The sequence below is a fragment of the Leptinotarsa decemlineata genome, unplaced genomic scaffold, assembly GCF_025532065.1.
Source record: "Leptinotarsa decemlineata unplaced genomic scaffold, Ldec_3_MD MMD2_tig00026307_RagTag_RagTag, whole genome shotgun sequence".
NCBI classification, from domain to species: Eukaryota; Metazoa; Arthropoda; class Insecta; order Coleoptera; family Chrysomelidae; genus Leptinotarsa; species Leptinotarsa decemlineata.
Window position 1 is genome coordinate 19,185,213 of NW_027412681.1, and position 27,065 is coordinate 19,212,277.

At 33.9% G+C, this 27,065-nt stretch overlaps 1 long non-coding RNA gene across 1 annotated transcript; it reads left to right on the top strand.

Annotated features, from left to right (window-relative positions):
- Nucleotides 1-14,987: 14,987 nt before the first annotated feature.
- Nucleotides 14,988-16,265, top strand: LOC141485164 (uncharacterized). The gene is made up of 3 exons (XR_012467056.1): nucleotides 14,988-15,811; nucleotides 15,870-16,139; nucleotides 16,199-16,265. It is a non-coding gene; the product is annotated as an uncharacterized lncRNA (long non-coding RNA).
- The last annotated feature ends 10,800 nt before the right edge of the window (nucleotides 16,266-27,065 follow it).

Here is a 27,065-nt window from a genome sequence, read left to right on the forward strand (position 1 = left end):
ACGCACAGCATTTTCCATGAATAAATGCTCTCGATATTGATGGTGTCTTGGATCACCTTGCTTTTTCATGTGAAATTAATTTACCTGAATGCATACGAATGCATACGTGAAATGGATTACGTACCGCAATTTCAGTAACTTTGAAGTGAACTTTTTTTAGTCTAATCAACAAGTTCAAAAACATGAAAAATAGAGATAAATGTCCTAAAAATATGAGCGATAGCTCATTCGATTCGAAATCACCTCTAGAAAAATGTCTTTGGAGGATTTTGGTGTAGGTGAAAAATTGCAATTGTTATTAACAAAATAAGATAAAAAAATGGTATTTAGTTTTTCGTTAATAAGCCAAAAAATATCAATATTTGGGCTATTTTTAAAGGAGCTCTTTAAAGAGAAGGCAATTTCCGATAAAAAATTCTAACTCCTGAAACTCTATCTCCATTATTTATAATTTTAATTTGAAGTTGAAAATAGGGTTCCGCGCTGCTGTTACGGCATAAGCGCGCTGCCGCTAAAGAGAGTTTATCAAAAGAAATAATTTTTTTATAACATAAAATGTCATTTTAAAAATTTGAAAAAAATCCAGTATCTTCTTAACTCTTGAATGAATCGAGTCTCGTATAAAAAGAGTTTTGTCACCATTTTTCAAAAAGTTATTCAATTGTTAACTAACGAATTTTTTCTCAATCTCCGTTGGTATAAATAATGGGATAAAAGGTTTAAATAATTGGCCTATAAATTTTAAACTTCGTTGATATAAATACTTCATACGATCCTGCGATAGGAGTTCATAAAAATTTATTGTTGATTATGATTTTTTTTAATTATTGCAAAATGAAATACCTAAAAATTGTTGATGAATTTTTTTTCAATTGATATTTATTCATGTCTGTTTTCACATTAAACAATGGCAGTTATTAACATACGATATGGATTTTTTACGTAATTTGTTTATTAAATTGTTTTAAACAAATAGATAAATTCAATATTTTTGAAAAATTTTTTTTTGCTTTTTTGTTGATTATGATTTGAAGAATTTTTTTTTCTCTCAATTTAAATTTTTAATTGTTTAAAATCGACTTTTTTATATTTCGATTGTTTAAATAATTAGTTGAGACATAATTTTAATTTTAAAAATCATAATTTACACTTTTAAATAGTTTGGCAAAAAAATGTTTATTATTTAATTGTTTATTAGTTTAACAATTTGTTATGAACAAATATTGATCAACGTTATATATATTTTTCATTTATTATAATACTTTTTTATGGCACTTTTTTATATACTTATAACTGTTTTTATAATTTTTTTCCGCTTCAGAAAAAAAATATAACGTTGGTCACTGTGTAAATTTTTGTGTGCTCACCCATAAAATTCATTTGATTCCTCACTCTTCCAGTACCACACATTTTCTTGTTTTCTTTCTATCAAATGCACCATAGTCCCTCACATTTATTTCTAATCGTCTAAACATTTGGATGTTCGGAATACGACGATTCGGATATAGCTCAACATACATATTCCTTGCCAAAAGAGGATTTTTATTTGATTTTGCATAACTGAATAGCATATCAGTCCTTTCATCATTTGAATACATCTTTGATATATTCATAAACGTCTGACAGTTCTCAACAGTTATCAACAAGGCATTGAGTTTTTCCTGCCATAGAAAGCAAGCAAAACCTACATGTTTAAGATGGTAATTGAACTGAGATGCTATTTGATCATACCAAATTATACAGCAATCGAATCTTTACCAAAACTAATATTTTTGTTACTTCTAGGATTGACAATTATGAAAAATCACGAATTATAATTGATTAGGGAGAAATAAGCCTTGAAAGAAGGATAACGGCAATTCAAAAATTTTCAAAACGAAAAAGTAAGAATTCTCATTGTGTACCTACATGTCGAATTAATTGGACTGAATGAATCTTATTTTGATGAAATCGAAACAATTCACAAAGGAAGTAATACCAGGACCGTAATTCAAAATAGTTGTCACTTATGATGGTAGTTATTTCAATTGAAACGCTATAAAAATATCAAATGTAATATACCCTTGAATGGTGAATTTATTGCTTTATCAATATCTGCAATAAAAGAGACAAGTCCGAATTAAAAAAAATAGTTGATGGTGGCCATGTTGACACGAAACGTTTTATCGAATATTCATCAATATATCGTCATAGTACACTTCGAATATTTTTTCCATTTTTTGATATTCACGAAAATAACAATTCCATTCGAAAAAACAAAAAACAGCATTATTGTTTTTCACTGTATAACTCGAGAAGGGCGCGTCTCCGTGAATTTTCTTCGACCATTGTATTCCTCCTGATGACAGTTACCTTTTTTCCCATTTAATCGTCTTCGATTTAGAAAATAGTAATGTTACCACATGATAAAAGAAACGACCTGTATATGACTAGGCTGTGCAGATGACTCACTCCAAAGCAAATATAGTGAAGTGGAATATAGTGAATATATGTTCAACATAAGTCTAAGACAATCGATCACAGTGAATTCTATCAAAAGGAAATAAACAAAGGAATCACACGTTGAAAGGTAAAACCTCGTTAGTACTTAGCTTGCACAAGTAGGATCTCTAGAAGTTAAAGGCGGAGAGATACATATTTCGAAAAACATTTATCATATGGGAGTGATTGTAAACCCCAGGTTGATCTGAAAACATCATCTTGAAGGAGTGAAAAGAAAAGCACTGATGTTTGTCAGACGTACTGATGGAGAAACATTGGGGTTGAAAACAAACATAATGTATCGGCTCGATAAAATGGTGGATCACCCTACGACAAAATGTTCAGCTATGGTCTACTGACGAAACAAATGACAGTTATGACCAGCAGTGTTCAAAGGCTTGCTTGTTGAGAAAAACTAGCACCATTGAAGAAAGTCTTGAATATGGATCGAAAACCAAGCATGGGGCCAAAACTGAAATATACTGTGTCAACGAAATAATATCAATTGGTCAATACGCATCAGTCTTCTAGGTTGGTATTTTTGAAATAGTCAGTAGTCAGTCAATAGTCAGTAGTACGTTAAGGTCATCACATTTTCCTGAAAGTCCCTGTATGTTGAAATGAACCATATTGAATGCATCATCACAGTTCAGTGGTGGTTGGGGGTATGATGATCTTGTTGTTGTATTTCTAAAAAAGACCTCGGTTGGTTTGTCTGTGCCTCCTCTTCTTTTGGTTGCCCATCTAGAAAGTGTTGCCCTAGCTTGAAATTGAATCTACTATAAATTATATTTCTGGGCCAAAAGTCAGGTGCGTAGATAAGTTCTTTTAGATGAGGATCTACTCCAATCATAAAAGACTGGTTATCCTTCCGTATGTTTTTTGTTTCTAGATTTTTGACGTGCACATTTTCTGTCTTCGTTTTATCTTTAATATATTTCTCTATGTTATCCTCCTTAATGGTGTATGGTACCCGTGATACAAATAGCCATATCTTTTTGCTTTTATTTTCGTGTTTCCCATAAAAATGTTCATTTCCATTACCACTTCCAATGTTATGCCCTCTTCTCCTTCTTGTTACTACTTGGTAATCATGCTGTGTTTCTTCTTCATCAATTTTTGTCAACATTATAATTTTGTTTATTTTTTGTTCTGTTTGAATTTGTAGTATTTTTGGTGCGATCTGATTCACTTTGAGAAATGAATCACCCTGTAATTGGGCATTCTCCAATTTCTGGCTGTTTATTACCTTTGACTCATTTATAAGGTTTTGCTTGGTATGTTTGGTTTTTTCAGCCTCACCTTTTTCTGATAGGCCTTTTTTTTGTGCTATTTGCCTGCCGTTTTTCTGTTCAGATTGAGTTTTGTGAGGATTATTGTAGCTATATTGTGACAAAATATTTTCTAGGAATGCGATTTCGTCATTCAATAATGAGATAACGATCTCTTTGTCCTCAATAATTGTTTCCTTATTCTGGATTACGTCTCTTAGAAGTTTATTTTCTTCTTTTAGGAATATTTCCTCAGTGTAGACTAGGTCACTTTGGTTTCTTTCTTTACCCTGGTTTTGATTTCCCACCACATGCTTACAATCACCTTTTTTAGACTCATTAGCCTGCCTGAGACATGCAGGATGAAACGTGTCTTCACATTTGATACACAATGCTTTGTTCACAACTTTTTTCTGACAATGTTTACATATAAATTCATTGTTTTCTTTAGAGTTTAATGACAGTGGACTTGCACCTGCCGCCATTTTACTGAACGCGTTAAAAAAACGTAAAAAAAAATAGACACCTCATTTCAACAATGTTTGACAAAAAGTTCGAAGCTTTCTCGGCCAAGGTTTTCAGTGTTACTATTTTCCGGGTTGGAAGGCCCTATATTTTTGGATTTTTTCATGACGTTTCGCTGGCGATGGTGGCAAGCTTCCTCAGAGGTTTATACATCCTGAGTTGATATTTCCGATGATTTTACAAACATCCACGGCCTTCAAACCAGGAAAATAGTAATACTTCGCAATGATTATTTAATTTTCATTGTTTTATATTACGCTCTGAAGATTCATCAACTTGTACTTCTGAAGTCACAGAAGTTATTCTATCATCCATAAAACTGTTTAAAAAAAATCTATTTTTCCGGTAATCATAGGTATGCGTTAAATGCATAGGTATTTTTTTTTTTCAGTGAAACGACCTTCTCACCTTGGTTCAACAAAAATTGTGAGCAAACTGTCGCCTCCAAAAATATTGTCTACCGATAGTGGCGCAAAAATCCCAGTGCCGAAAACCGAACTAGGTTGGTTAATGCTCGCAACAGCTGCAAACTTGATATACATGTGAGCGAATAACTTTTAAATCAGAGTATTAGGAATAAACAGCTCTCCAATCCCAACGGGTCAGACCCTTCTGGTCGGTAGCTGAAGCTGGTAATTAGTACTTTATACAATTTACAATTCCACCACCAACAAAACAATTGCAACAACAGCCACAGAAAAAGCAAATCTACTAGCTGAACAATTTGCGTCCCACTCCACAGTAGATTTTCTGGAAAAGGCACCACCCACACTAGAATCCACATAGCCGGAAATTACTTTTCAAGAGCGTCTAGTCAGGCGAATTTTGAAACAGTTCAATATCAACAAGGTGTCTGGTCCTGATGAAGTGTCCGTCATCGTACTTGAAAAGTGCGCATATGAACTCACACCAGCATTTTGAAGACTTTTCAACTTATCTTATAAAAAAAGGGTTTTTCCTTCTTGTTAGAAGATTGCTCGCGTTTAGCCTATTCCCAAAAAGGAAAAGAAAAAACCTTCCAAATAACTATAGACCAGTCGCTTTTTATAAGTGATATATTAAATCATCGAGAAAGTCGTATACCACCACATCCTCAAATATTTGAAAGGCTTCAACGTCTTGAGCGATCATCAATATAGCTTTCGGAAACAAAGATCAACAGGCGACCTTCTATCGTATGTCACCCATATTTGGAATAACGAACACCATCAACGCTGGTATTCCCCAGGGATCAACGACTTATTAACGAATTATTGGAAAAAACCAAGACACCACACTTGTCTCGTCATTCCATTTGGATTCCAGGACATCAGCTACGGAGGCACATCTTCACCGGCAGCAGGAGGTCGCATATAATAATGTGAATCTAGAAGTGATTTCAATTCAATTGCACAAAAACTCAGGCATCAGTTTTCTCCTACAAGATAAATGTCTCCAAACCGGATATAATAATATCAGGTCAGACAATTCTGCTTACTGCTTCGATAAGTATGTTGGGGGTTAAAATGAACACCAATATGTTCTGGCACAATCATCTGGCTGGAATTGCAATGAGCTGCTCCTCAAATGCTTGGAACACTATTCCGAATAAGAAAACTGTATACACCTCAGCAACTTTTGATATGTTATAAAGCTCAGATCAGACCTTCTTTGGAGTATTGTTCTCATGTATGGAGCTCTATCCCCAAACAAACCCTGAAGTTGTTGGATTCAATCCAAAAAGAGTCATTCGCCTGATTGGAGACGCGAACATCACCTTGATACCTTGATAGCCTTCTATAGATACTTTCACGGAAAGTGTACAAGTGACTTGACAAATTTGATTCCACCAAGAGCGGCACATATCAGAAATACGCAACGAACTGTTGCTGCTCATCGTTTTGAGGTTCAACTCAGTACACCTCGAATTTCACGGTTTAAGAACGCTTTCATCTGCGTTCATGTGGAATAAATTTCCTGAGAACGTTTTTCCAAATGAATTTACTCTCCAGCGATTCAAATCCAATGTGAATCGCTACTTTCGCGCAGGCACCACTCTGAGAGCCTTATGGATTTTCTTGTAGTGCTTGTGTTTCGTCCTTAAAAAAAATAAAACGAAATGTGTATATGCACATGTTTGAAAATTCCTAGAAAAGTCCTTTTAAAATATTTTGAATGTGATGTTTTGACTGAGCAATTCTGCATACAGTTCAAAATACTAATCATCATTCAATATGAAACCGAATTATTGAAAAAAAGTTTAGTTTTCGATAAATTTGAAATGGGTTTTTCAATTGGCGCGGGTGGATTTTGGCGCCCTGTAGCGGCCATTTTGTTTTGGTGACATCTGTCAAATCTTTTGTTCATTATTCAGTTGTTTATGCCAAATCATCATGGCAAGTTACACGATTGAACAGCACGTTCAAATGATCAAACTTTATTATCAAAATGAGTGTTCGTTAACGCAAACGTTGCGCGCATTGCGCCCATTTTACGGTAGACGAGCTGGCCCTTCACAGTCGACTCTTCAACGTTTGGTGGCCAAATTTGAGACGACCGGTTCAGTAAACAATCAGCCAACACCTATACGTTCAAGGAACGCAAGATCGGCCGAGATCATCGCCGTGGTCCGTGAAAGTGTACAGCAGAACCCGAGGCAGTCTATTCCTCGCCGTGCACAAGAACTCGGCCTTTCGCAGACTTCAAAAATCATCTTTAGTGACGAGGCGCATTTTTGGATGGATGAGTGTGTTAACAAGCAAAATTGTCGTATATGGGCCGACATCAACCCACGCGAGGTTCACCAGGTGATAATGCATCCTCAAAAAGTTACCGTTTGGTGCGGATTTTGGGCCGGCGGCGTAATTGGTCCGTACTTTTTTGAAAACGACGTTAGTGAGGCGATCACCGTCAACAGCGAGCGCTACAGAACGATGATAACTGATTTCTTATGGCCCAAATTGAACCATATGGACCTAGACGACATGAGGTTCCAGCAGGACGGCGCTACGTGCCACACAGCAAACGCCACGATTGACATTTTGCATGAACGATTTGAGGGTAAGATTATCTCTCGCAGGGGTGATGTGAATTGGCCACCAAGGTCATGCAATTTGACTCCGCTAGACTTTTTCCTGTGGGGTTTTTTGAAGTCGCAGGTCTATGCAAATAAACCACAATTGACCGATGCCCTAAAGGTAAACATAACACAGGCCATCGCTCAAATTCAGCCGGATCTATGCGGAAGAGTCATTGAAAATTGGACCACTCGGTTCCGTGCCACCGTAAGAAGCCGAGACGGGCATTTGAATGATGTCATATTCCACACTTAATGGCATACATGCTCCTTTCAAATAAAAAAATAATTTTGTTAATACCTCACACACAGCTTGTTTTATTCCATTTCAACATCTACCCGCCCTTATTGAAAAACCCTTATAATATCATGACTTGTATAAATTCATTTGAGTTTTTCAACTAGTTCATAATAGCTAACTCGCTGTTTCTTAATCGTATCATGAAATAATCAGTGCTTCATCTTCCTTTCAAGTTTAGTTTCAAAAGAATTAAATATTTCAGTTCTTTTTCCAAGTAATTTTCATAAATTCTACAGATGCAATTCACAGAGAGCTGATAATTTCCTCTGAATTCGAACATTTTACAGCCCTTTCATGGCAATTTTCGAATGACTGTCATAAAGTTTAGAGGCAAACGGGAACCAGAGAAAACCCTTGGCCCTTATCACTTCCATCTGTCAACACTCAATCAATACAACGGCTTGTGCGGGCATTTCGTTTTCCACTTCCTTCAGTATAAAGAATTATATCGTTTTCACCTTAATGGACATTGAAAGAGGCCCGTTTTGTAGTTTTTGTGTCAGTGACTGTTGGTGGTTGATTGGTGAAGGGTGGATAATATATTGGGATTTATTCGCTGGCAGAAAGATGACAGATGAATTGAGAGTTGAAAAACGCAATTAATCATCGGATGTTATTATTATGAAACTGTTTTCTGAATGTTTCATTGCCAGATGGCAGTTCCTTTTGAGAACTTTGTTACCATTATGTTTCCAATGTAATTGAAAAACTTCCATTCAATAAAATGAGTTATTGTTACAATGCAAGTTAAAACAATATATTATATTGAGATCACCGATTCCAAATTCCTGTGAGAGAACTATTTTCGATTGTATTGAAAGCCAACGAGTTTAAAACGGTTAATCACAAAAAACTTTTGGACGTATTAGAGGATATGGGTTGTCGAGGAGTAGTTGAAACGTAGATGGAAAGCTAGTTGAGTGACCGGACTCAGCAAGTAATAGTAAATAACTGTATCAGTGATGAGCAAATTGTTGAGTACGGTGTACCCCAAAGTACCGTCCTTGGTCCACTACTAATTTTTTCCTTACATAAATGTCATTTTGTCTCTAGATATGAAGGGATAAGTGACACTGCTATAATTTTTTATGGTGAAAATTGGGATAAACTCAAGGATATTATAGAAAAAGACATGAAAGCAATTGAGGACTGGTTTGACCACAAAGTCCTCACCATCAAATTTGGTAAAACTTTCTTCATCTCCTTCTCATGCTATAAGAACTATAAATCACAATATAACACCTTCTAGATCGATGAACACCTGGAAGGAAAGAAACTGAATCGATTAAATATCTAGGTATTACAATAGAGAATGATCTCAGATTGATTACACACGTAGTGAAACTATGTAATACACTAAGCAGTATTTTGTATCGATTCAAGTTTCTGCGAAAATTCTTTGATGATAACCAACTTAAAATGATTCATTATACGCTAGTTGAATCCATAATCACATATGGTATGATTGGCTAGGGTATTGCACTGAAAGAGCATATCAAAAATCTGGAAGTGCTTCAAAAAATATTCCTAAAAATTATGCTGAGAAAACCAAATCGATACTATTCTGAAACTTTAAATTCTTGTAACGTTCAAATTTCATTCTAAGAGTACATTAGTAATTACAAGCCCTGTATGTGATATCAATGTCATTTATTCAGCACACTTGTACAAAATAAAAGGATATCCCATTCCAATGGATCCGCCTCTGGTTGTTTGACTGGAACTGGAAAAAAGAATGTGTTAATTAGTTTAGGTAGAGGAAATATTTGTTATGATTTTATAGTGAATCGAACAATTAACTGGTAACGACCACGTACCTGAATGATGAAGCAGTACTCACCTCATTTCAGTAGTTGCAGAATAAGAGTCATAAGGGTTTTATTAATATTGTTTTCCTTAATCAAAAATCACTGAAAGTAAACATTGTTCCGATTAGCTGATTCGTCGAAATCTAGTTCACAGTATTTTATAGGTCATGAGAGTCTGTAGTTCCTTGAGTAGCCGTAATTTGAAGAAAACTTATTATATAGTAGATTACATATTTGTCCATAGAATAATATTAGTAACGAGTATTTAAGAATTTAGGACACTAATTAATGTAATGGTCGGATGTTTAGGTTTGTCTTGGAATTATTTATTTATTTATTTGATTTTAAGTAAACAGGCCAAGACGGTCTCATTACATGGTTGACAGCTTTACAAAAAATACTTGAGGTGTAGTAATTGAGCTATGAACCTGAATCATGAACATAATGTATCATGAATTGCAGGGGCTTGTAATCAATCCACAATAAAAATATTGAGAATATCAAAAAATCCTTTGAGATCTGTAACATTTCATAAGGAGATGTTCAGAATATGATTAATAATTACTGTATAAAAAACTTTAGGAGGTAGAGAAAAATCTACATTTACAAATACATTGTAACTGTTGATTAATTTCATGATACTTACGAGAGGAGCTCTTAAAGTTAAGAGAGAATTTGGTATATTGGACATGAATATTGTACGAGTACGCCGCCCAGGTACATTAAAAAGGATAAGTGCAAGAATTTCGGGACTGTTTAATTTACTATTGATCACCTTGTACAGAAACATAATAGTCTGGTTCACATGTACTCGATTTAGTTTTTTTTGGTGACATTTTTCAGCCCTGTCCAAAAATTACGACCAAGGTGTCATTCGATTCGTATTTTGGCCTAGAAAGTTTGAGGGAAGGTCCGAAAACGCGTCGATAAAAATTACAAAAGTTATAAACAATTGAGTGAAAAAAAAATGGGGCTTTAGTTTTTTCTTAATATCTCGGAAAATTTTCAAACATTTGGAAATTAGAAAACAGATTTGAAAAAATCAATGAATTTGCGTAAAAAAAACTTCCGAAACTGTATCTCGATTATTTATAATTTTTACAGAGCCCTGAAAATAGAGCCAAAAGCGGGTAGTCTGACTTCCGCGCGCCTTTCGTCACTCTGACATAAAAACAAAAAAAATTATTTAAACATATTAAATGTAAATATTAAGGAATGAAAAAAGTCATGTAATGTTGGAATATATCAATGAACAATAATTCGCAGTCAAATCATTTTTATCCCAATTTCAACGTTAATTATAAATTTGTTAATTAGTAACTTTTTCTGAATTGAAAGTTAATATAAAAATCCCTATAATTATTAAACTAAATCCGTGGCATTTTTTTCCTTTGGTGAAGTTATCCTCAATAGGCGAAAAAATAGATTACCGTTGCCAAAATAAAAAAAATTGTTATTTTCTATTTTTTTATTAACAATTGAAAATTATAATTTGAAAAAAAATACATTACAATTTTTTTTTTATTTTTTATTGTGTCAATCTCTCATGGCTGAAAAGTAATCAATAATATTCTTTTTTTAATTTTTTACAGCTATTGTTAATAAATTTATCATGAACAAATACATTGTTTACAAGCAATTCGAAATTATTTTTTTGCATTATGTTAATTGAAAAAAATCATGATTTTCAGAAAAAAATTGTTTAAAAAAAAATTTCTTTGTTGCTAAAAAATGCGTTTGTTAATTAACAATCTTTTTTGCAACTGAATATTAAAATTAAGGAACCGTGTATTTTTTGAAAATCATAAATCCTATTGTTCTTTAAGGTTTTGAAAAAACTTTTTTGTATTCTTTTTTAATTGTTTATTTAAAAAAAATTGTTATAAACAACTTTTTTTCAATTCTTTGTTCTATAATAAAAGTAACTATGCAAATGCAAAAAAAAAATAAATTCGAATTGCTTGTAAACAATGTATTTGTTTATGATAAATTTATTAACAATAGCTAAAAAAATAAAAAAAGAATATTATTGATTACTTTTCAGCCATGAGATATTGAAAAAATAAATTATAATGTATTTTTTTTTAATTATAATTTTCAATTGTTAATAAAAAATAGAAAATAACAATTTTTTCATTTTGGCAACGGTAATCTATTTCTTTGACTATTAAGGATAACTTCATCAAAGGAAAAAAATGCCAGGGTTTCAGTTCAATAATTATAGGGATTTTTATATTAACTTTTAATTCAGAAAAAGTTATTAATTAACAAATTTATAATTAACGTTGAAATTGGGATAAACATTTTTTTGACTGCGGATTATTGTTTATTGATGTATTCCAACATTACATGAATTTTTTCATTCCTTAATATTTACATTTAATATGTTTAAATAATTTTTGTTGTTTTTATGTCAGAGTGACGAAAGGCGCGCGGAAGCGAGACTACCCGCTTTTGGCTCTATATTCAGGGCTCTGTAAAAATTATAAATAATCGAGATACAGTTTCGGAAGTCAGGACTTTTTTACGCAAATTCATTGATCTTTTCAAATCTTTTTTCAAATTTCCAAATGTTTGAAAATTTTCCGAGATATTTAGAAAATCTAAGGCCCCATTTTTTTTTCACTTAATTGTTTATAACTTTTGTAATTTTTATCGGCGCGTTTTCGGATCTTTCGTTAAACTTTCTAGGCAAAAATACGAATCGAATGACAGCTTGGTCGTAATTTTTGGACAGGGCTGAAAAATGTTACAAAAAAAGTACATGTGAACTAGACTATAAAATAGCAGATAGATTTCGTCTTCGGTCCAAGGACATTATTTTAAATTCATTTCTTGAATGAGTTGATCTAACTGTGTTATAGTCAGGCCACAAACGGTATTTTCTATAATACAATATTCTTAAAAATTTATTCTGTACTCTCTCAATTTTATGTAATGAGGATGCATACTCCGAGAACCACAGTAATGATGCATACTCCAACTTAGGTCTTATTAGCGCAAAATAGAGTAATTTAATTGTGGTAGTATTTGTGAAAGTTGCAGATTGCCTCATCACATATCCTAGTGTTCGGTTGGTGATGGAAACTATATTTCCCATATGCTCCGCAAATGAAAAAAACTATATTGTAGATTACACCAAGATCCTTAATTTCTGTACATCTGATTAGTTTCTCTCCCCACATCTCATAATTAAAGATAACTGGTTCTTAAGTGCGAGTTATACTCATCACTTTTCACTTAGTGAGATTGAAATGCAGTTTATTAATCAGACTTCATTCATAAATACTATTCATGTCCTTCTGCAGCATAAGACAATACCGTACTGACTGTATTTTTGTATATAATTAGAGGTCATCTGCAAACAGGAGGTATTCCGAGTATTTAATAACTGAAGATAAATCATTTATGAATATAATGAAGAGGCTTCAAATTGGAACCCTGTGGCACTCCAGAGTTTGCATGATATTTTCCTGATACATTTCCTTTGTGTCTGATAATATATTTCCTTTTTTCAAGTAACCCTTTATTAATTCAACAAAATTCTTTGTTAATCCGAACCATGTCAACTTTTTCAGAAGTGCGTCATAATTTACACGATCGAATGCTTGGCGGAAATTGGTAAATACCGTATCCATTTGGAATTTACTTCCAAATGTTTCAAATACCCGGTTTCCAAATTGTATTGATCGACTTATTTGACATGAATCCATGCTGCTCAGATATTAAATATTTTTCAGTATATTGATATAATTTACTGTATATGATCTGTTCGAGCAGTTTAGACGGAGCACACAAAATTGAAATTGGTAGGTAATTTTCAATGTTGGATTGTAAGATTGGTGTAGTGATGGCTGTTTTCCATTGCTCTGGAAAGACCCTCGACTCAAGAATTCTATCGAAAATATGAACAAATAGTTTCTTTAACCATTCACTACAACCTTTCAGGACATAGGGAGGGATACCATCAGTGCCTGCTTTTTTTTTGGTTTTAATGTCATTACCGCTTCTTCAAAATCTGCCTCAGAAATAGCCTTAATTGAAAATATATCGTTAACGTCCCCTACAATATCTGTATTTAGGCTATAGGAGGCTTTATTCAGATCATTTACGGAAGAAAATAATTCCGTAAAGACTTAGCAGTGTCCTCTTCATTCACTACGATACTTTTATATAGAAAATTTCTGGCATCAGTAAAGTTTGCCCTTTTACTTGTAACATAGTTCCAAAAATAGCTCACATTCTCTGACATATTTTTCTGCAGCTCTTTAAGATACCTACTTTCTCCTTTTTTTATAATTGATTTCAATTTCCTTCTCATACCAAATATTTCTCTTTGTAATGATTCGATACCTTCTGAAGCCTTCTATATGTGTCCTTTTCTTTCAACATTATCTGTATTTCTTTTGTAAATCAGATAGGAAACGATTCATAGTTTTTATATATTTGAAACTTTGGAACCGAGTCTGATATGATTGTACTCCATATTTTATAGAAGACATCTAAAGCCCGATTTACATCGGATTCTGATAAAACACCCGCCCAATTTGTATCCCATACTTTTAAGACTAAATTTTCGAAATTCGCATTTTTGAAATTATATTGGTTCTTATTGTTCATCTGTTTGACACATTGATTACTTTTTCTATATTCAAGATTTATATTAAGGGTTGGATGGAATATGTCTTCTTTGACAAACGGTACAACTTCTCTTAGAACTCATTATTTAGAACATGCGTGAGCCATCTATGTGTAGAAGTGTTAGGTAGGGGTCTGTCATTTTTGATTAGGCCGAAAGGTGTTCACTCCCAGAGAGTTTTGTGTTGACCGTGGTAATGGACGGACGTGCTGGTAACGTCCGTCCACAAAGAAGGTACGCGGATGCCATGTGCTATCGTGAGGCTTCGTTTTGTGTTGTGCTAGACCATTGTAATAAATACTGAAATGTGTGAGAGATTTTAAAAAGTGAAGTTTAAGGGCCCCTTTATTCACCACGCTATCCAGGCCGGGATGGTTCGGATAACCACTCAATGAATATATGTTAAAAAATCGAGAGCTCTCCTGAGCAGGAGGTGACGATAAAAAAGTACTGTGTTTTTTATTATAAAAAGTGTGACAAAAAAGGGGTGGCAGCATTGCTTCGAGCAAGACCGTTGCGCTCCCCCTACGAAGATTCTGTCAAATTGATGTCAATTTGATGCGCCCGAGTGGAAAGCAATGTCCATTAATTTAGAAGAGAAAGAGAGAGTGTTCACTCCCGTTTGGAACGTATCCTTGTGAAATAACCACTGGTTGAATTAGAGGTGTTTAATGATTTTCCAATCATCCTCGCTTGAGATAATCTCGAACTTCACCACTAAAGAGTTCTATAGGCTGTATGGTGTATTTGATGGTTTGATTATTTTAAATATAATTTAGAACTGATCTCGTAGGAGGATTTTTAGTACAACGTGTACACGATCCTGTGAAGCTATTACCATCTTGTGTGATACATTGAAAAAACTCCTATACATATTATCAATAAACCCCATTCATCACTATTTTTACGTCAATTCAATGAAAAATTCTTTAGTATCAGGAATAGTTAGTCATCACTCGATATACGCATTCGTATCATCAATAAAATCATTTTCATTGACAAGCTAGGAAAAATTTACATAATTCAATAAACGTATTCACCCTTCAGATGAAAATATTTTATTGATTTCATCATTGTTACATTGTTTCAAGGAATATTTACTTCAGCTCACGAAAATGCAGTTAAGGAATACTGAACATTATTTCAATGTTCCTTAGTATTCAAACTGTTAAATAAGTACACCAAATCCATGTATGGTTTTTTCGATTGAACGAAAGAATTTATGATTCGCTAACCCAGGTCAATAAATCAATGAACTGATACATAAAATAGATAACCATATGTATACTTTGTTTCAACGAAAGGTCTTTGTTATTATTATTAAATACGTAAGAAATTACATCAAAGCATGCCCGAAATCATGAACCCTTAGGTTTGTTCAATGTACAATATTCGTAGAATGATGAAATAATACATGGTTTCCATGTACGTATTCAGCAATTCAGTCATAAAACAATGATCATCCCTAGCATCGATGCACAAAGTTCGTTACAGCGCAAATTCCTACGTTGAAATTCCATAATCTCATTGGCTAAAAGGACATTATTGACATCATAAAGATCTCAATAACCAAAACAAGACGCGAAGGTGCTATTGTAGTTCGTGATTTCGTAGGTACCTATTGATACAGTGTGCTATCAGGAATATTCACATAACTTCCTTCAAGAGAAACGAGATCGGCATACAAGTTGAATAAGTACCTAGGTATTTGAATTTACAGATTATTAAAGGGTACGTATTAGATATGCTCATTTTGTTTTATTCGTCATTTTTATTTTCACTTACGTAGGACCATGAAGTGTTTTACCTGCAGTCAAAATATCGGTGCCTTTTCGTTATTAATTAAACATTTCAAACGAAGACACCATTTGGAGACAAATTCCGTCATTAGATGTTGTGAGAATGATTGTGGTCAAGTTTTTCACAATATTAGTAGTTTCAAAAAACACATGAATATAAAATTGACGCCTAGAGAACATATTCCACGTTCCAAATTTCATAAATACAACTAGAGACACAAAGGAGAAAAATGGGGTGTACCATGAGTTTGTGTCAAACGGTATAAAAATGGATGGCTGATATTATTCGGTGAAAGAATACATCTCATATCATTTTTAGGCCCTGAAGAAGACGCCGAGGCTTGCTTGACATCTTTGAAGTACGATAATGTAACAACAGATCAATTATATATATATATATATATATATATATATATATATATATATATATATATATATATATATATATATATATATATATATATATATATATTATTAAAGCTTCAAATAATTTTTGTTACCACGTGTTAATAATGAAACATTGAAAACATTTGTTCACAGAAAACTTTTTTACAGGAGGATTTGAAGCTTTAACAAGTTGTGATTATTATATGCGAGCACTTTCGACAGCAGATAGTGCTATTACCTTCAAGGCTCTTAGGGTTGTCCGTCTTAGTAAGCATTCTAAGTCTTCCAAATTCCAGAAAAAAAGTTGAAAGAATATGAGATTCTGTGAGGAAATGAGGTTGACTGACCCTGCATGGGTCTGTGTCACACGGCATGGCTTATGGATCCATTCATCAAGCACCATACTAACTTTATATTTTGTTAATTGATTTTAGATGGTCGCTATGCTGTAGTATTTTGGGCTCTCCATGGATATTTTGTCCCTACCAATAGAATAGTCACCAAGGACAGTTCTGGGAAATCCAATGTGACTAAATTCACCATCAAGGATTCCCAAGAATCTTTTTGTATATTGGAAATTGCCAACAACAAGTAGAAGAGCACATACGGTTTTTGGGAATCGAAGAAGAAGTCGATTCAACCGTTTATCTTATGTACTGGAGATGACATAAAGTACCCAACAGACATATCTGTTTATTTTGATGATATCAGATAACAATTTTAACATATACTCCGGGCTGTAGATATTATGTTATAAAATCATTCATTTATTTGATCTTGATTTTCCTTTAGAATCAGAAATGTTTTGGAATTTTATAGAACTCTTTTTTTTTAAACAAAGGGCCGTCATTCTTTTCCAAACGTTCATACATTATCAGAATATCTGAAGGAAAATCAGGAAACTGATAAGGATTAATCAGGCTTAAGTATTTTGTATGAACATCAATAATTATTAAAATCATAGTATTGTTACCAACAGTGATGAATTATCAATAAATTCGTACTTCTTTGATTTTTAAAGTTTTACTTTGAATATCACATCTTCTCACAGTACAATGGTATATTTATTACGTATTGAGGAGGAAACTGTTTCATTGTCAGCAAGAGAAAGGATGATTCATGAAGGCGAAGCGCCGAAGACAACCAAACCCCAAGCCCATTATAGAAAAAAATCAACGAAAAATGTATATTATTTTATTTTCAACTAAAAATATTGAAATTAAGTGGAAAACGATCAATCGTCGGTGACGGCGTTTCAATACTGACAGCAGCAATTAAATTGATCAGGGTCGAAAGAGACAGATCTGATGTCACCTTCCAATTTTTTGCAGAAAGCTCATAAAGTAATAATTTCAATCCTTCTAACAAGTCAGAAATGTCTATATTACATAGTGGTATGAAATAAAGGTTCCAGTGGAACTAATTAAGAAAATAATATTCGAAAGTATATAGATCCACTGAACACAATCCTTGATTTAATACTTTCATCAGTACAATATACTAGGTATTACGTTAAGACATAGCTCAAAGTTCATCTATTCAGTGAACATGTTAATTACTTTATAAACACATTCATCAGTTTTATGAACAAAGTACACTGATATTACGTACAAAATGTTCATTCATTCTATCAACATATTCATCACTACGACGAATCCAGTCCATGGATTTTTCATCAAATCATAATGAATTGACGCACTCATGTTCGTTAAAATGATGTACTGTTCCATTGATGCAATGAAATAGACTAGGAGATTTGTGAAAAATGCTCAGTGCTTCCATGAACAAGATCAATGAGTCAATGTAATCATGTTCGTTGAGCCAAAGATTTTTGTTTGTTAGTACAATAATCGATTATTACTTAATGAACTGAGACATGAAGTGATAAAAAAAGTAACATTATATTAATGAAACCTTTCATTAATGTTCAGCAGTCATGAATACAATGTTTTTCTCATTTTTATTTTTATTACCTACTTATTTGTTTCAGTGGTAATTCTCTACAGTTCACAGAAGTGATAAAACCCCTTAGCCAGGGTAAATTATCCTTTGTAAATATGTATTTGTTGAGATTTATGTAACATTTCTGTTTCGAAAAAGAGACTACTGTAGGAGAGATTTTCCTGACCCTCCACTTCAGCTTGTTCTTTGTGGTTTAGCTGTGGTGAAATTGGAATCTTTCGTCTTGTCGTGAGTTCCTGTTCATATTTTAATATTTCTGAAGTTTCCATTTTAACTGATATCAGCTCATTTTGATTGACAAAGTTCAACATGGCACGTCTGTCACTTCAAGCAAAAATTTAAATTGTTTTAATTGTTGGTGAAGCGCTGAGGTCTTATCGTGAAGCGGCCGCTGAATTTAATAGAAGACACCCGCTAGAGGTAGCTGTGCACCCTGGAAGTGTACATAAAATATATAATCTATTCGTGAGCAGCGGCCAAGTAACAAAGGACAGAAAAATTGTAAAACATCATATTGATGATGATACGATATTGGCGGCTCATCAAGCTGATCCTAGAATTAATTTGAGAAACTTATCGCTTCCACTCAATATGAGCTACAGTAAAATATGGAGGTGTTTAAAGAGGCATAAAATGCATGCGTTCAAACCCAAATTTTCACATACTTTGCACGAATGAGATAAAATCCGCCGTATGGAGTATTGTTTATGGATGCAGGGAAATTATCTCAATGACAGGAATTTTTTATAGTATATACAGAACATGAGGTTTTGGGCTGAACAAAATCCAAATTGGGTGGTGAATTGTAGAGACCAAATATCTCAGAGAGCTAATGTGTGGTGTGGTATCCTGAACGAAAATATCATCGGGCCATTTTTTTTCGATCAAAATTCAAACGGATGACTATTTGTTGATTTTCTCGACAATGCATTTTCCGATGTGTTGGAAGAACTACCTTTGGATGTGAGACACAGCATGATTTTTCAGTTAGATGTTTCACCAGTTCACAATAGTGGCATAACAAGGGTTTGGTTGAATAGGAATCTACCTATGAAATGGATAGGAACCAACAGCCCTCTCGTAGTATGGCCACCACGATCCCCAGATTTAACTCACCCGGATTTTTATTTATGTGGAAAATTGAAAAATAAAGTTTAAAAGGATAGGCCAACAAATAAGGAAGATCTTTGTGCAAGAATTATACAAGCGTGTAGAGAAATCACACCTAGAGAACTGAGAAGAGTTTGAGGAAATAATAGAAGGCGCATAGAAAAATGTGTTCGATTGGAGGGAAATTTCATAGAAGGCACGAAAATATAAAATTGTCAACAGTTAAATCATTTGAAATTGATTTTTTTCTTTTTCAATTGAAAATGTTATTTTGAAAGTAGTACTTCGAAAGAATGTTGAACTACATAACATTTTTCGCCACAAAATATCCTTGTTTTTTTTTTTAAATAATGGGAAAATGAGGATATGAACTAAAATTAACCATCCTAAAACCTCACTGATTACATGTTTCCGTTCCTCTTACAAAATTACCATTTTCTCTCTCTATTTCAATTATTACGGAAGATACGAGGGTGTTTCCATGAGAATTGAAACAAATTCGGATTTTCCAGGACTGAAATTTTTTCAGAAAAAAGTGTAATCGTAGTTAGTCGGTAGTCCTGATCACGAATCTGAAGGAATGTTGAGCCTATTTTGCCCCCTAATATGTTTTATTGTAAAAATGAAGTGTTTCATCGCGAGTGACGGCAGTGTATATCACTTTGGCCAACCCCATTCAGGTGGTAGGTGCATTTTGCGCATTTCCATCACTCCTGAGAGTTTCATCGTTCCACCTCGAATATTACGGAAGATGGGGGTGTTTCCATAAGAAGTGAGACAAATTCGGATTTTTCAGGACTGAAATTTTTCCAGGAAAAAAGTGTAACCTCAGTAAGTTGGTAGTCCTGATCACGAATCTGAAGGAATTTTGAGCCTATTTTGCCCCCTAATATGTTTTACCGTAAAAATGGGGTGTTCCATCGCAAGTGGCGGACAGTGTATATCACTTTGGCCAACCCCATTCAGGTGGTAGGTTCATTTTGAGCATTTCCATCAGTCCGGAGAGTTTCATCGTTCTACCTTGAATATCACGGAAGATACGGGGGTGTTTCCATGAGAAGTGAGACACACTGTATGTATATAAGCTAAAATTTTGCTTAGTTGGTGGAAATTGATGTTGATGCTGTGAAATATAGTTTATGGGGTATCATGGTATCACGATTGTATATATAATTTGAATACTTGTAATCAGAGTTGCGCATTGCTTTCTTATATTCCTATAAATTGCTAGTGCTGTAGCTACCGTTACTGTCGCTCAATTATCATAGGAATTTTTCAGAAGGAGTCACCAAACCATCCAGTTGAATTTGAAACTTGTTAATATTGAATAGTTGAGTAAATTTGCATATGTTGTTGATAAAGTACACAGGTTCTGAATAAATCTATTTTGTGAACCCGTTGTTTCCATGTCATTTGGTACATTAGGGATATAGGCACATAACTAAGGGTATTTGTGGGTAAATTTACCTGGCGCCCATTATTATTTTTTTAATACCTGTTTCTGATGAACCACTCCCGTCTTCACTGAGTGTAGCCACAAATACCCACTTGACACTTGTTTTTGGTCAAGTGCAATGCGTCTTCGGTAGATCTGAAGGTCGAATTCTGAATCCAAGGTATTTTATATTCGACAACATTTGTTTTTCAAAGCAACTTGCTTTGCAGTCAAACTTAAATCATACCTTTTCAAACTAGAATATACCTACGATACGAGAAGGAAGACGGATCATTTTAGAACACCATTTGCCTCAAAGTCTATTGGTCAACGCTGATATACCCATTTGGTCCTAAGGTTATTTAACTTTCTGTGTCATGAAATAAAAACCATAAAAATATTCAACAAATTCATGAAAAATCTAAAAGAATATTTACTAAACACAAAGAGATCAGAAATACATAGGTTGATCGAATGGAGGGGAAGTTCGTATCAATGAAACTATCATACTCAACCATTACGGTAGGATATATAAAACAATTTTTGAATAATTCAAATCTGATCTTTTTCACAATGCCATTGAAGATTTTTATCATCAAACTGCCACCTGGAGCCCTTCCGAAATAATATCTCTGCCAGGGTCGAACTTCAGTTGGAGTTTGGAGTTCTGAAACCCTTCGAAAATTGTTCTACTACCATTGACAACCCTCGTTATAGCGGCAAATTCCCACCATTAGTGAATAATGAAGGACATATTGTACGTTAACACCAGTATTGGATGGGAAATAGCAGGAAACAGATGTTTAGAGGTTTAGAGGATAATTCGGTGCAACATTATTTGAACATAAGTCTGGGTTAGTTCGGGTCAGTCGGGTATACTAAATCATTTCAGTGAGTATCCAGATCGATTATGATATATGCGATACAATTGAGTGGTTAATTAGTAATTATTTTTCACGTTGACTCCATATTCAATTCGAATTGCGAGTTATCGATTGTGATTGTTATACATGAAGCAGTATTTGCACAATGTCATGTAAAACTTTCTGATGTGGAATAACAAATATGTGTTGCAAGGAAGTGCAAGTGTGAACAGGTTTAAAAACGATTTTCATAGAAGAGAATTTAGGTCAACTCCAACAAAATGCTATAATAGATTCAGATCTGATGATATTTGAATCAAAAACATTTGCAGAGTAGAAATGTTATAATTTTCAAAATAACGTTGGTAAATAATTTTCATGTACTTTTGGATGGTTTGGTTTGTCTCGGTCGGTAGCCAGGCGGCTCGACGTGGGTGCTTTGTTCACTCACTCGAATTGACTGCCGTGTTGGTCGGTGGTTCAAGCCCTAGTCTGAACGATCGATTTTCACTTGATATGGTACAACCCGTATTAAGAATCATACGTTAAAAGGTAAGACCTCGTTAATCTTTAGCTCGCATAATTTTTGACTTTCGAAGGTTGTCGTTCGTAGGGGTGGTTAACGGACAAACATCTTTTGCTGCTATCTTGACTGAGTCTAACCTGTAGTCATGCGGAACGAAAGTGTGGCTGCTAGACGATCAAATGTCTGCCGAGTACAATTCAATGGCCATCGTGGTATTAGACATGCAAATTCTCGTTTTCCATATCTTACCTTAAAGAAACATTTAGAGAGTTGAATATTTTGAATTTCATTTCGAAATTTTTCAATATGTAAGTATGTACCTCTCTTGTATACATATCAACTAATCGGCTTCGTCAAGAGGCTGGGTTTATTTAGTCAAGTGTGAATAAACGTGAGCCACAATAAACCCTTACCGGTTGCAGAGGAGGGTCGAATAGATCCACTCACTTTTGACCAAACCTAACCTATATAGGTACCTCTCTTCGAAACAGTTGGAGTGTTGTTACCCGGGTTTTTTTTTTCACTTGGGTCTTCGTTCATGAAATGGATCTGTTATAATTGACGGAGTTGTATAACGTTTCTCATATGTAGTTGAGCTACGACAAAATCAGTTTGGTTTCGGATACAATGATTTCTTGATTGGATCTGTTCTGAACTGATGAGGGATAGTACCACATAACTGGCCTATAGGTTGATTGATTCCAGAGATAATCTGTTGCTGAATAAACGAGAAGCAGCTGCATGAATTTTTTTCTGTGAGAAAACTTGGACAAATGTCTCTAAGATATAATTCCATGTCTAACGCAGTATTAGCTAGGGAAATACGAAACTGACCCAAAATGATTAAAATGTCCATCGTAATATTTTCTAAGGAAATTTCAAATATCACTGTTTCATGATTTTTTTATGACAACAGACATCGATACTGAAGGCATGCATTTTTCTCAAATGTGAAATACTGGCCTACGTTAAATATGTAACTCGTTACGTGTTCGTCATAATACTTTTCATTTCTGTTACCTTTTTGCAAACCTTCTTTATCTTCTTCGAATGAAATGACATTGGGTTTCCATTCTTATGAAATGTGTTTTTTTACACTAACGCGCAAGCAAAACGATCCTTTTTTTGGATCATATCACGTGTGATGAAAAGCGGTTCCTCTACAATAGAAAACGGTTCAGGACAGTATTTGGACACCGACGAGCCACCCAGGCACTTCTCGAAGGCAAAAACCCATCTAAAAAGGTTGTGAGAGATTGGTGTGATTCACAATAATTGTCTGCAACTGGGCGAAACTATGAAAACAGAGTCCTGTTGTGAGGAAATCGACGAAAAGTACCAAAAAAAGCGTCAGCAGCAGTCAGCACTGATCAAGAAAAGGAGCTCGATTATGATCCACGACAACGCCCGTTTCGGAAATGAAAGTCCGAAAATCAAAAGAATCGAGTGTCAAAATTCCGCCTCACCCGCCATACTCCCCAGACTTTTCGCAAACCGACTACCCTATTCTCAAGCACTTTGATAACTTTCTCATCGGTAGAATCTCCGCCAATCTGAGTGAGGTTAGTTATACAGGGTGTTAATTAAATATGTAACATAAATTCAACAGACGATTCTTTAGGTAATTTTAAGACGAAATGTTCATATAAACATGGGTCCGCAAATCCTTTGTTCTCAAGATACAGGGTGTTGAAATAAAAATAAAAAAGAAGTTATTCGTAAATATCTTGAATATCCTTTGCCTAATTTGGTTGTAATTTGGGTGTAATTTGTATATATTTAAGTAGTCAAAGTGGCTGGCTTCTTCAAAGGTTTGTTTATCTTGATGATTCATCGATGACGGGTGATTTCTAGTTCGTAGGTTGTATTTATGTTGACTCTAGTAGTCGTCTCTCTTGGTGATGCGTTGCTATTGGCCGAAAGTTATTACCTGGTAATGACGTAAAATTGCATTGCGCTGTTGCAACTTTAGCATCTTTTGATATGGGACTCCAAATCCAGTTAAGCGTTACCCCTCCTGTTTTCTGTTGCAGTTTTTCATCAACAAGAGAAAAGAGGAGGCGGTAACGCTTAACTGGATTTGGAATCCCATAGTGAAAGATGCTGAAGTGGCAACAGCTCAATGCATTGTTACATCATTAACGAAAAATGACACTTTGGTCAATAGGATGGCATCAACAAGAGAGACGGACTACCTTAGTCAACATAATTGAAACCTACAAACTAGAAGTCACCAGTCATCGGTGAATCATCAAAATGAATAAAGTACTGAAGAAGTCAGCCACTTGTGCTGGTGAAATGTTAGCATGGAGTTCCAAACCACGAATGAAGATAGTAACACTGACAATCTCGGCTACAAAAGCCTTAACCAATTGATAATATGTAAGTAGTGTTTTTTAGCCAATATATTAAAACATTCTGAACAAATTGAAATAATTTTTTTTCTTGTAATATATATCACATCAAGATGAAAATTATCGAAACTTTTTGTATTATTATCATGGAATTACCAAATTTTCAATGATTTTTTTTTATTGTTAGGTAATTCTTCGATAATTTATACATGAATTTATCTTTTTCAAAGAGTATGGGACAATTCGAAGTCATATTATTAGTCATTTTGTATAATTCCACAAATGGAATATCCTATGGTTTTTCAAATATTACATTCATAGTTGTATTGATTGAACGTTAAATTATATCAATTCGCTATTCAGTGCAGAATAACTAAAATAGAATGAGATAAAAAAAAAACTATGAGCTTGATAAATTGAGATTTGTATATGAATATATGAAAAATTAATTCATCTGATTGCTCACTCCAGTAGTACAATTCGTTCTTCAATTTCAAAATTTTAGGCTTTATCAAATATTAGGCCTGACCATTTTTGCTTTTCAACTTGATTGATTAATTTTTATACGATTCAAGATTCAGTTTCATATTGTTCATATTTTCTGATTGCAGATCATAAAAACTATTTTATTTGATTGTTGAGTTTGGGTCATTCATCGATTTCTTATCTCTCCCATGTCGTTATTTAATTTGTTTTCCATGGATTTGATTTTTTTCTCAATGAAACAGTGCAATATTATCTCAAAACTGAAAGAGATCATCCATTAAACCCATATTTTCAATGTTATCAACATAGAGCCAAAAGAAAATGGGGTTCTAACCGAACCACACTAAGAGTTGAAGTTGCTTCAAAACTTTTGAAATTATTCATCAGTACATATATATTGATTGAGAATTCGGAAATTATTTATAAATGATCTGTAAGAATGGCCTCTCACTCGTGAGTCATATAAAATATATAGCAAAATTTTATGGTTAATTGGCCTTTTCAATATCTGAAATTATTTTTACATCGTAATAACTGATATATTTGAATTTGGTTGATTGAATTTTGGAGCTTGTCAAATCGATTTTCAAAAAAGGAAAAATGTTTCGAAGAACTCAAAGTTGAGTTACAATCTATTGAATTTTTAGTATTCACTCTGAGATACTTGATGTCAACGCACTCCGGGAATTGGCCTTGATTATCTCTATAACTTGGGTAGTCCGTACATTAGACGTCCCCTCGTTATTTTGAAATAAGGGTTGATTCATCAAATCTGATTTCTTATTCTATAGGTATGCAATGATTTTCTGTATTGGGTTCTTCTGGGCGGTCCAGTTTTTTCATGAATTCAACTGATATCAAGTATGTTGCGAAACAGACCATAATAGCAGGGGAGCCCACAATGCAAAATGGGGATTTACTTGAGCGTCATTGAGACATATTAGGTTGCAAAGCTTAGATGATAAGAAGAAAAAAATGTTATATAATATATACTTTTTCATCGGTGGGGGAAGCGGCTTTAGATTTTCAAATATGTAAAAAAATACTGTTGCATGGACATACTCGAGCGCGTCAGATATTGATAGCATCAATGTCCTACGTATTTTTAATAATGTTGGTATGTTGAACTGATAGTTTGCATGATGTGGGTGGTTGTACGTAAGGGTTGAAAGTGAAAAGAAAAAAAATTTAATCTAGCGCGTCAGATTTTCTAAGAGGGTGTTAAGTGCTACTAAAAAAAGCTCTCATTCAATAATCTGACGATTTCGATTTGACGCAAACTCGCGGCCATTATTATAAAAAAAAAATTCGTCATTTTGAATAATCAAGCGCGTCAGATTAAGATATATATAGTTCATATTTATGTTTTAGACATGCTGTCTCATAATCTGACGATTATCTAGAGGGATTCGCTTAATATGACAAAAACAAAAATTTTTAATTTTTTTTTCTCAATTCATTAAACTCAATTAATTGAAAAGCTCAGGAAATAGTATGCAAATAAATAAGTGTATGTTTTTTAAGTAGAACACTTGTATTTATAAGAAAATATTTAAATTTCAGATGTAAAAGAAAATGTATGGAGATGTTGTCACACGATGAAAAGATAACGATTTTCAAATCGCTTTACTGTGGTAAGCCCAAAAACGAACAAGACACTTTTTTGATGGGTCTTGTGGATGTTGAAGATATTTAAAGACGTAGGCCAAAATATCCGGAACCAAAGCAGATTCGTCGAGGTAATTTCAAATATCATGTTCTGAACGGAAGCGTGCGACGTGAAGTATGTAAAAAAGCATTTCTGAGTCTTTATGCTTTATCAAGTAAAGCAGTTTTCCATCTGACTACACTACTTTCGAATTACTCTAGACCCACTGACAAACGTGGTCGTCATGGTAATCGAGGTAATGCTATACCTGATGCTATTATCTGTAAAATCCATACTCATATTTCTGCATTTCCGACGAAAGAAACTCATTATGGTAGTAAACCATTAAAATACCTTGAATCGACCTTAAGTAAAAAAAATGTATGAAATGTTTTGTTTGGAAAATGGAGATCTT